The sequence below is a fragment of the Polypterus senegalus genome, unplaced genomic scaffold (assembly GCF_016835505.1).
Source record: "Polypterus senegalus isolate Bchr_013 unplaced genomic scaffold, ASM1683550v1 scaffold_5768, whole genome shotgun sequence".
In the NCBI taxonomy this organism is placed as follows: Eukaryota; Metazoa; Chordata; class Cladistia; order Polypteriformes; family Polypteridae; genus Polypterus; species Polypterus senegalus.
In genome coordinates this window covers 41,266-52,826 of record NW_024377613.1, presented here as the reverse complement: position 1 = coordinate 52,826, position 11,561 = coordinate 41,266, and the positions used below count along the sequence as shown (strand labels likewise).

At 55.5% G+C, this 11,561-nt stretch overlaps 3 pseudogenes; all 3 read right to left on the bottom strand.

The window, feature by feature from the left end:
• Nucleotides 1-4,359: 4,359 nt before the first annotated feature.
• LOC120519351 lies at nucleotides 4,360-4,485 on the bottom strand (annotated as a pseudogene).
• Nucleotides 4,486-5,420: 935 nt separating this feature from the next.
• On the bottom strand, nucleotides 5,421-5,601 carry LOC120519349 (annotated as a pseudogene).
• Nucleotides 5,602-11,119: 5,518 nt separating this feature from the next.
• Nucleotides 11,120-11,245, bottom strand: LOC120519350 (annotated as a pseudogene).
• Nucleotides 11,246-11,561: the final 316 nt, after the last annotated feature.

Below are 11,561 nucleotides of genomic sequence, written 5' to 3'. Positions count from 1 at the left end.
GGGATGTCGGGGATGCCTTTCCCACCCTTTCGGGTTCTTTGTACATGACTGCCGCTTGACTCTGTCCATCTTGGAGCCCCAGATGAAGTGAAAGACTGCCCTGGTGATGGCTCTGCAGACGGTGGCGAGGGTGGCCATGCCTGGGCGGGTACTGCAGGACCGGGAGGATCTCATTCCGCAGCACCAGCGCTTTGCCTTCCACGGTGAGGTCCCTGAGGCTCCAGAGCCCGATCTTCTGTCTGACTTTGGCCAGTCTCTCGTCCCACGTCTTCAGGGCCGCTCCCTCTCCGCCGAACCAGCTGCCCAGGATCTTGATGGAGTCCGTCTGATGGTGAAGGGGAGGGTGGCGGAGGGTGTCAGGTGCCATTCCCCGAGGAGCATCGCCTCTGACTTCCCGCAGTTGACCTTTGCTCCCGAAGCAAGTCCAAGTCTTCGCAGATCTCCGCCAGCGCCGTCATCGATCTCTGGTCAGCGCAGATCACGGTGGCGTCGTCCATGTAGAGGAGCATCTGATCTCTCTTCTGTCCGGTCCCGGTGCGGTGATCCCTCTGATCTCCGGTCTTCCTCTGATCCGTTCCGCCAGGAGCTCTATACAACAGACAAAGAGAAGAGGGGAGAGAGGGCAGCCTTGTCTGACCCCGGACAGGACCGGGAAGGGGTCAGTTTTCCAGCCGTTCACCAGCACCATGCTGGAGATGTCTCGGTACATCAGGCTGATGTACGAACAGAACGTGTCGCCCATTCCGAGACCTCGCAGAGCCTTGATCATGAACTCGTGGGACACCCGGTCGAAGGCTTTCTCTTGATCTAGGCTGACCAAGGCCGCGGTGATGCGGCGTTCCTTCACGTAGTGCACGAGTCCCTGATCATGGCCAAGCTGTCGGCGATCCTGCGTCCGGGGATGCCGCAGGTCTGGTCTGGGTGGACGACCTGTCCGATCACCTTTTTTAGCCGGTTGGCTATCACCTTGGCCAGGATCTTGTAGTCCACGTTCAGGAGGGTGATGGGGCGCCAATTCCTCAGCTCGCATCTCTCTCCCTTCTGTTTGTACAAGATCGTGATCATTCCTTCTCTCAACGACGGAGGCATTCTGCCCTCCGCCACCATCTCCCGGTAGAGCTCCAGTAGGTCCGGACCGATGAGGTCCCACAGCGCGCGTACACTTGGCTGGTAGTCCGTCACTGCCCGGGGTCCTGCCGGCCCTGAAGGATCTGGCGGCAGAGTGCAGCTCCCCCAGCGTCAAGGGTGCGTTCAGAGCAGACTCACCTGTGGGATCCAAGGTTTTGTTAATACCTGTTAGGAACCGGTCGGTTGCGTCTGCTTCGGTCGTCTTTGGGGAGTAGAGGCTGCTGTAGTAGTCCCGGACCACTCCCATCACTGCCTCCTTTCCCGTTTTGACGACCCCTCCATCGTCTCGCAGTTCTCTCAGGGGAGTGTGGCCGGAGTGGAGTTTCCTAAAGAAAAAGGAGTTACACTTCTCACCTTTCTCCAGGTTCTCCACTTTGGATCGAAAGACAATGCGTTTGGATTCCTCCTCAAAGTGCCTCCTCAGGCTCTCCTTGGTCTCCTCCAACTCATTTCTCACGTCCCAGCCGCACTGGTGAAGCTCTTGCAGGGACCACAGCTCCTTCTGCAGTCTGCAGAATTCCCTTTGCCGTTGGCACGCCTGCCGTCTTCCTTTGGCCTGAAAGAAACTGCGGAGTTTAACTTTAATAAATTCCCACCAATCGCTTACTTTCTGGAAGTGGCATTTCTCTTCCTTCCAAGCGACGTAAGCGGTCCTTAGCTCCTGCATGACGTCTTCCCTTTCCAGGAGGCTACAATTCAGTTTCCACGACCCCGGGCCATGCGGAAGGCTTTGGCGGGGATCCCTGGAAGTGAACCGCCCTGTGGTCTGAGAAGAAGCACGGGACCAATGTGTACTTCTCGGCTGTCACTGCTCTGGAGACGAAGACAAAGTCGATCCGGGAGCGGGTCGAGCCATCAGACCGGCTCCAGGTGTAGTTGGCTGAGCCTGCCCCGGTAGTCCCCGCCACGTCCGACAGGGAAGCTTCTGTCACCATCTCCCTGAGCAGCCTGGATGTGGTGTCCAGTCTGGTGGATGTGCCTGAGCTGCGCCCGTCCTCCTCCAGGGGGCAGTTGAAGTCCCCGGCCATCACCACCGCCCTGGAAGTGGCGAGATGGGGCCGCAGGGTCTGGAAAAGCTCCAAGCGCTCGTTCTTCCCAGGGGGTGCATACACGCAGATGAGCGGACAGGCTCCCCGCGATCCGTCGACGACCAGCAGCCGGCCGCAGACGAGCTCCCGGACGGAGTCCAACGTGAACCGGTTCCCCCTGACAAGGACGGCGATCCCCGCTGCCTTGTTGTCACCACCTCCCGACCAGTAGGAAGGACCGTGAGACCACTGTTTGCCCAGGTGGCGGTAGTTTCTGGAGGGTGGGAGGGCACACTCCTGCAGCATGTACACATCACAGTTCTGAGCGGACAGGAAGGTCATCACCGTCTGTCTCCTCAGTTTGTCCTTGATGCTCCTCACGTTGATGGAAAATAAAGAAAGAGTAGCCATCATGGGGAGTAAAATGGAGAGGTTAGTGTGGGCCAGGAGCCCCTAGTCGTCGCCTCGGTCAGGCGGGACTTCGGGTCTGCCGGCCCCGGGGTCCTCGATCTGAAGCAGCCGGTTGATCTGTGCCAGGTTGTCCATGTCGTTGTGGGTAGGCTGGAAGTTTAGAGCTGCTTCGAGAAACAGCTCCTCTTCCATCTGGGTCTCCTCGTCTTCTTGCTGTGGGCATTCAGATGGGGGCTCTGCTGTCTTCTTCCTTCTCTGGTCCTCCTCTGGGCTGTTTGGACTTCTCCTCTTCCTTGTCCGATTCCCTGTAGGTGCGAGAGGGGAAAGTCCTCGGGTTGAGGGTGAGTGAGGGGGGTGGATGTGAGGGCTCTGAAGTAGCATGGGAGGGGGGAGCTGCCTCAGGGTTGGAAGGAGGGAGGGTCGAGGGGGGAGGGGTGGAGTTCTTTGTCTTTCCTCCTTTGTCCTTTTTCTTGATTACCTGTGCCGCGCCCGGTGCTGCAGGGGGGGACTTCAGTTTCTGCTTCCTATCGGCAGGCAGATTGGGTTTTGATCCTCCTGTGTGCACAGTGTTTGAGGTCACAGCGGCGGACTTCTGTCTCTGAGGGCAGTCTTTGTACACATGGCTGGTCTGTCCGCAGAGGTTGCAGGTCTTTTTCCTGGGACAGTCTTTCGTCTCGTGGCCAGTCACCCGGCAGTTCCTGCAAGCGGCCTCCTTGCAGTCCTTCAGCACGTGGCCCATCGCTCCGCATCTCCTGCAGGATTTTGGCTGGTCAGGGTAGTGCAGGATTGCCGCCGAGTTTCCCAAGGAGAAGCTCTGCGGTAGGTGCTGGAGGCCGTTTGGAGAGGCGTTGTCCTTCCACAACCTGACGATGACCGACCACTTACCCGTCCAGAAGCCATTCCCGTCCTGAATCTGGGTGGGTTCCCTCACCACGGTGCAGAAGCGCTTCAGGAACGTGGAGATGTCCTTGCCAGGCGTATGGGGATTCCTCATGGCAATCGTCACTCTCCTTTCCTCTCTCTGTATGGGGCAATTCCCCACAAAGCGAGCAAAGGGGGAGTCCGGCACTGCATTCTGGACCATTTCCCAGTAGCGCTTGCAGACCGCAATAGAGGCAAACGTAACATAGAAGAGGCCCAGAGCGAATGACTGTATGCTCAATGTATCTGCTCTGGAGAATCCCTGCTCCATGACCATTTTCTTCCCAAAGGTCTCTGCACTCATTTCAGGGATCCTTCCCTCCACCTCCTTGAGCCTCAGCACCACCGTCTGCTTCATCCAGGGTTCCAGAGCCGGGGGGCCATCCTGGAACTTTCGGGCTGGGGTCAGGTGAGCTGCGGCCTGGGATGTAGAGGGGCCAGAAGAGGGCTGATCTTCCAGGCTGGGAGTAGCTGCCTTCCTCTTTCCCAGCTTCTCGGAGATCTTCCTAGCCGGGGCAGAAGCGGAGGTAGGAGCAAGTGCTGAAGCAGGAGCATCAGCAGAAACTGGAGCCAGGGTTGCAGAATCCATTCTTGGTCTTTTCGTAGTCTTTTCTTCTTTCCAGATGGAGGTCGTCTGCAGATGAGAGATGACTCTTTCCAAAAGATATCAGCTCTCTTCTTGGTGGGCGGAGCTATGCAAATGATCCTCCTCAAACTTCTATCTTCTTCTTTTTTTCCTTTCTGTTTTCTTGGTTTCAAATTCTAGAAACTTTGTAAAAAGCGGTGGACTCAGCCAACCTACTTTCACTCAGAATCAAGAATTCAATAGCCGTAAAAACAGCTCTTGTGCTTCCTTACTGACTTTGAGAGCAGAGCTTCAATCGCCGTCAAAAGGAATTATATCGCAAACAAGATCCCAATGGAAAAATCAAGCAGTTCTCCACTCTGATAAGAACAGATACTACACTTGATCTTAGCCAAAAGGCCGAGAAGCGATGCCACAAACTCCCCAGGCCAGCCAGCCCCACCGTCTTGCCCATGCGTCAGCTGCATGGTAAGCATCAACTTGGCAGGAGGAAGCAGCTGCCCTAAGACAAGCGCCGAGACGTGAACCCATGTGACATTCCACGGCCTCGTGACAAAAGCGGCCCACCTTGGAGCCAAGGCCTGATACAAAGCCCAAGGGTTGCCACAACGGCGGAAAAACCCTCGGAGTTGTGCGGAAACGAGGTAGCCGATACAGCTGGGAGTGGGAGTGGGCGTGGGGGAGGGGGACAGTCAGTTGGTCCCTTTGGGTGTTTGGCGCTCGTGGTGGGATTTGGGGGAGGCGGGGTAGACCAGGCAAGGAAGAGGACGGCTTTAAACCACCATCTCCACCTCCATCCCGCCCTAGATGCCCACAAAACAAAGAAGGAGACGTCAGTGAAGAGCGGTGACGAGCTAGATATCCCTCGAGACACCACGTTCACAACTCTTCAGACACCACGTTCACACCTGTTGGAGATTGAAGATGAAAAGGAGAAGGCACATCCTGGCCCGCCTGTGTGAACAAGGCCTCGAACACAGGGGGCGCTGCAGCGACATCAGACAGCCTGCAGGACTGCTTCGTGGTTTCTGGGAGCTTAATAAGGCTTCCTGCTAGCGGTACAGGCTTGGTCGTCCGACACTACTTCACTCACCCCACAACAGCGGCCTTCTAATTCCGAGCCTCGCCTGACATCTGTTGGAATGCTGGAAGTACTACAAGCAATAGCGTCCTACAGGCACGCATGAACTTTTCTTAATTAAGTCAAATTAAACTAAATTAATTAATTAATTAATTATTCAGTTAAATAATTAAATCAATCCTGCTCTGGCTAGAGCTTCTTTCCCTTCCCTCATAGTAGGCAATCCCCAGCCAAGGCTGCTTGTCTTGTTTTATACCAGTAAAGGAGAAAGTGCACGCTCCTGGAAGTACTGCAATACCAGGTCGATCGTGGAGTGGACGGAGCAAGCCCTATTCCATCTCCCTGTTCCAAAAATCAATTTAATATATGGTCCCCAGATAGGGGACGTATCAGATATTAAACTGATAAGAACAGATTTTTTTGAAAAATATACTTTATTTACATATATGTTTGGGTAATATATATAAAACACAGTCTAATAGTCTTACAATCTATACCAATCTACAATTCAAACAGAGATGACTGTATTCAGCTATAGACTGATACAGTCTTTCACTATACATTACCTACAACACCTTATTTACATATACAAGGGTAATTTGTATATAAAAATCACAATCTTTACAATCTTACATGCCATATTAAGTGTTTTGTCAATAACATTCGGTTATTTTCCATTACATTCAATACAGTGTTCCACATTCTGTTACTATTTACAAGTTATTGCAGTCTCGACTTGGTCCCGTCCCTGAAAGCTTGTCCTCAAAGAGGGGCTTTGCCGAAGGCTGCAGTAAACCAAAGGTTACATTAATAAACCTCTTGGAGGGCGAGGTGGTCTTGCATATCCTCAGTTCTTCAAGGAGTCCAGGATAGAATAGTCTTTGAGGAGGCTGCGGATGTATCTGCAGCAGTCCTGGATTGTCATCCTTTCCCTCCTGAGGACGAGGCGGTTCCTGGCGACCCATAGAGCGTCCTTCACGCAGCACATGAGACGCCATGCCTCCTCGGTGGCTTCCAGTGAGTGGGTACCCGGGAAAAGTCCATAGAGCACCGAATGGTGCGAAAGATTGTCTCTGGGTACCGACTCTTCCAATTCCTCTTCCAGGGCGTCAAAGAGTGACTGTGCCACTGGGCATTCCCAGAAGAGGTGCAGTGCGTCTTCTTCCGCTGGATGCACCACGGGCAGTGTCTGTATCTGCACAGATTTCTGGCATGCATGAACGCGGAGAGGCAGTCCCCGCACAGCCATCCACGCCAGATCCCTGTGCCTGTTTGTCAGTTCTTTGGAGGCTATGTTCTCCCAGACCACCGTGGCTGTCGCTGATGGTAGGGTTCCGATAGGCTCCGTCGTGTCTTTGGCTCTGATGAGCTTGTAGATGGTTTTCGGTTTCCACAGGTCCGGTTTGACTCCCTGAAGTCCGTGTTCCGTTCGGCGGACAACATCCGTGTAGAACCATGGAGTGTCCCAGTTGTAAGGGTAGGAGCTGTCCCACTTGTCCCAGCCGAGTCTCTTCCAGACTGGCAGGAGGAAGAAGCGGGACATGGCGTTTCCGGACGATCCGCTGCTGTACTCCGTCAGTGTCCTGCGGATGCAGTTGCAGGCAAAGAAGGCCCTGAGCAGGGTGGGGATGTCGGGGATGCCTTTCCCACCCTTTCGGGTTCTTTGTACATGACTGCCCGCTTGACTCTGTCCATCTTGGAGCCCCAGATGAAGTGAAAGACTGCCCTGGTGATGGCTCTGCAGACGGTGGCGAGGGTGGCCATGCCTGGGCCGGGTACTGCAGGACCGGGAGGATCTCATTCCGCAGCACCAGCGCTTTGCCTTCCACGGTGAGGTCCCTGAGGCTCCAGAGCCCGATCTTCTGTCTGACTTTGGCCAGTCTCTCGTCCCGTCTTCAGGGCCGCTCCTCTCCGCCGAACCAGCTGCCCAGGATCTTGATGGAGTCCCGTCTGATGGTGAAGGGGAGGGTGGCGGAGGGTGTCAGGTGCCATTCCCCGAGGAGCATCGCCTCTGACTTCCCGCAGTTGACCTTTGCTCCCGAAGCAAGTCCGAAGTCTTCGCAGATCTCCGCCAGCGCCGTCATCGATCTCTGGTCAGCGCAGATCACGGTGACGTCGTCCATGTAGAGGAGCATCTGATCTCTCTTCTGTCCGGTCCCGGTGCGGTGATCCCTCTGATCTCCGGTCTTCCTCTGATCCGTTCCGCCAGGAGCTCTATACAACAGACAAAGAGAAGAGGGGAGAGAGGGCAGCCTTGTCTGACCCCGGACAGGACCGGGAAGGGGTCAGTTTTCCAGCCGTTCACCAGCACCATGCTGGAGATGTCTCGGTACATCAGGCTGATGTACGAACAGAACGTGTCGCCCATTCCGAGACCTCGCAGAGCCTTGATCATGAACTCGTGGGACACCCGGTCGAAGGCTTTCTCTTGATCTAGGCTGACCAAGGCCGCGGTGATGCGGCGTTCCTTCACGTAGTGCACGAGTCCCTGATCATGGCCAAGCTGTCGGCGATCCTGCGTCCGGGGATGCCGCAGGTCTGGTCTGGGTGGACGACCTGTCCGATCACCTTTTTAGCGGTTGGCTATCACCTTGGCCAGGATCTTGTAGTCCACGTTCAGGAGGGTGATGGGGCGCCAATTCCTCAGCTCGCATCTCTCTCCCTTCTGTTTGTACAAGATCGTGATCATTCCTTCTCTCAACGACGGAGGCATTCTGCCCTCCGCCACCATCTCCCGGTAGAGCTCCAGTAGGTCCGGGCCGATGAGGTCCCACAGCGCGACGTACACTTCGGCTGGTAGTCCGTCACTGCCCGGGGTCCTGCCGGCCCTGAAGGATCTGGCGGCAGAGTGCAGCTCCCCCAGCGTCAAGGGTGCGTTCAGAGCAGACTCACCTGTGGGATCCAAGGTTTTGTTAATACCTGTTAGGAACCGGTCGGTTGCGTCTGCTTCGGTCGTCTTTGGGGAGTAGAGGCTGCTGTAGTAGTCCCGGACCACTCCCATCACTGCCTCCTTTCCCGTTTTGACGACCCCTCCATCGTCTCGCAGTTCTCTCAGGGGAGTGTGGCCGGAGTGGAGTTTCCTAAAGAAAAAGGAGTTACACTTCTCACCTTTCTCCAGGTTCTCCACTTTGGATCGAAAGACAATGCGTTTGGATTCCTCCTCAAAGTGCCTCCTCAGGCTCTCCTTGGTCTCCTCCAACTCATTTCTCACGTCCCAGCCGCACTGGTGAAGCTCTTGCAGGGACCACAGCTCCTTCTGCAGTCTGCAGAATTCCCTTTGCCGTTGGCACGCCTGCCGTCTTCCTTTGGCCTGAAAGAAACTGCGGAGTTTAACTTTAATAAATTCCCACCAATCGCTTACTTTCTGGAAGTGGCATTTCTCTTCCTTCCAAGCGACGTAAGCGGTCCTTAGCTCCTGCATGACGTCTTCCCTTTCCAGGAGGCTACAATTCAGTTTCCACGACCCCGGGCCATGCGGAAGGCTTTGGCGAGGGATCCCTGGAAGTGAACCGCCCTGTGGTCTGAGAAGAAGCACGGACCAATGTGTACTTCTCGGCTGTCACTGCTCTGGAGGCGAAGACAAAGTCGATCCGGGAGCGGGTCGAGCCATCAGACCGGCTCCAGGTGTAGTTGGCTGAGCCTGCCCCGGTAGTCCCGCCCGTCCGACAGGGAAGCTTCTGTCACCATCTCCCTGAGCAGCCTGGATGTGGTGTCCAGTCTGGTGGATGTGCCTGAGCTGCGCCCGTCCTCCTCCAGGGGGCAGTTGAAGTCCCCGGCCATCACCACCGCCCTGGAAGTGGCGAGATGGGGCCGCAGGGTCTGGAAAAGCTCCAAGCGCTCGTTCTTCCCAGGGGGTGCATACACGCAGATGAGCGGACAGGCTCCCCGCCCAGCCGTCGGCGACCAGCAGCCGGCCGCAGACGAGCTCCCGGACGGAGTCCAGCGTTAAACGTTTCCCCCTGACAAGGATGGCGGTCCCGCTGCCTTGTTGTCACCACCTCCCGACCAGTAGGAAGGACCGTGAGACCACTGTTTGCCCAGGTGGCGGTAGTTTCTGGAGGGTGGGAGGGCACACTCCTGCAGCATGTACACATCACAGTTCTGAGCGGACAGGAAGGTCATCACCGTCTGTCTCCTCAGTTTGTCCTTGATGCACCTCGCGTTGATGGAAAATGAGAGTAGCCATCATGGGGAGTAAAATGGAGAGGTTAGTGTGGGCCAGGAGCCCCTAGTCGCCTCGGTCAGGCGGGACTTGGTCTGCCGGCCCGGGGTCTCGATCTGAAGCAGCCGGTTGATCTGTGCCAGGTTGTCCATGTCGTTGTGGGTAGGCTGGAAGTTTAGAGCTGCTTCGAGAAACAGCTCCTCTTCCATCTGGGTCTCCTCGTCTTCTTGCTGTGGGCATTCAGATGGGGGCTCTGCTGTCTTCTTCCTTCTCTGGTCCTCCTCTGGGCTGTTTGGACTTCTCCTCTTCCTTGTCCGATTCCCTGTAGGTGCGGCGAGAGGGGAAAGTCCTCGGGTTGAGGGTGAGTGAGGGGGGTGGATGTGAGGGCTCTGAAGTAGCATGGGAGGGGGGAGCTGCCTCAGGGTTGGAAGGAGGGAGGGTCGAGGGGGGAGGGGTGGAGTTCTTTGTCTTTCCTCCTTTGTCCTTTTTCTTGATTACCTGTGCGCCGGTGCTGCAGGGGGACTTCATTTTCTGCTTCCTATCGGCAGGCAGATTGGGTTTTGATCCTCCTGTGTGCACAGTGTTTGAGGTCACAGCGCGTAGGACTTCTGTCTCTGAGGGCAGTCTTTGTACACATGGCTGGTCTGTCCGCAGAGGTTGCAGGTCTTTTTCCTGGGACAGTCTTTCGTCTCGTGGCCAGTCACCCGGCAGTTCCTGCAAGCGGCCTCCTTGCAGTCCTTCAGCACGTGGCCCATCGCTCCGCATCTCCTGCAGGATTTTGGCTGGTCAGGGTAGTGCAGGATTGCCGCCGAGTTTCCCAAGGAGAAGCTCTGCGGTAGGTGCTGGAGGCCGTTTGGAGAGGCGTTGTCCTTCCACAACCTGGCGATGACCGACCACTTACCCGTCCAGAAGCCATTCCCATCCTGAATCTGGGTGGGTTCCCTCACCACGTGCAGAAGCGCTTCAGGAACGTGGAGATGTCCTTGCCAGGCGTATGGGGATTCCTCATGGCAATCGTCACTCTCCTTTCCTCTCTCTGTATGGGGCAATTCCCCACAAAGCGAGCAAAGGGGGAGTCCGGCACTGCATTCTGGACCATTTCCCAGTAGCGCTTGCAGACCGCAATAGAGGCAAACGTAACATAGAAGAGGCCCAGAGCGAATGACTGTATGCTCAATGTATCTGCTCTGGAGAATCCCTGCTCCATGACCATTTTCTTCCCAAAGGTCTCTGCACTCATTTCAGGGATCCTTCCCTCCACCTCCTTGAGCCTCAGCACCACCGTCTGCTTCATCCAGGGTTCCAGAGCGGGGCCATCCTGGAACTTTCGGGCTGGAGTCAGGTGAGCTGCGGCCTGGGATGTAGAGGGGCCAGAAGAGGGCTGATCTTCCAGGCTGGGAGTAGCTGCCTTCTTCTTTCCCAGCTTCTCGGAGATCTTCCTAGCCGGGCAGAAGCGGAGGTAGGAGCAAGTGCTGAAGCAGGAGCATCAGCAGAAACTGGAGCCAGGGTTGCAGAATCCATTCTTGGTCTTTTCGTAGTCTTTTCTTCTTTCCAGATGGAGGTCGTCTGCAGATGAGAGATGACTCTTTCCAAAAGATATCAGCTCTCTTCTTGGTGGGGGAGCTATGCAAATGATCCTCCTCAAACTTCTATCTTCTTCTTTTTTTCCTTTCTGTTTTCTTGGTTTCAAATTCTAGAAACTTTGTAAAAAGCGGTGGACTCAGCCAACCTACTTTCACTCAGAATCAAGAATTCAATAGCCGTAAAAACAGCTCTTGTGCTTCCTTACTGACTTTGAGAGCAGAGCTTCAATCGCCGTCAAAAGGAATTATATCGCAAACAAGATCCCAATGGAAAAATCAAGCAGTTCTCCACTCTGATAAGAACAGATACTACACTTGATCTTAGCCAAAAGGCCGAGAAGCGATGCCACAAACTCCCCAGGCCAGCCAGCCCCACCGTCTTGCCCATGCGTCAGCTGCATGGTAAGCATCAACTTGGCAGGAGGAAGCAGCTGCCCTAAGACAAGCGCCGAGACGTGAACCCATGTGACATTCCACGGCCTCGTGACAAAAGCGGCCCACCTTGGAGCCAAGGCCTGATACAAAGCCCAAGGGTTGCCACAACGGCGGAAAAACCCTCGGAGTTGTGCGGAAACGAGGTAGCCGATACAGCTGGGAGTGGGAGTGGGCGTGGGGGAGGGGGAGGGGGACAGTCAGTTGGTCCCTTTGGGTGTTTGGCGCT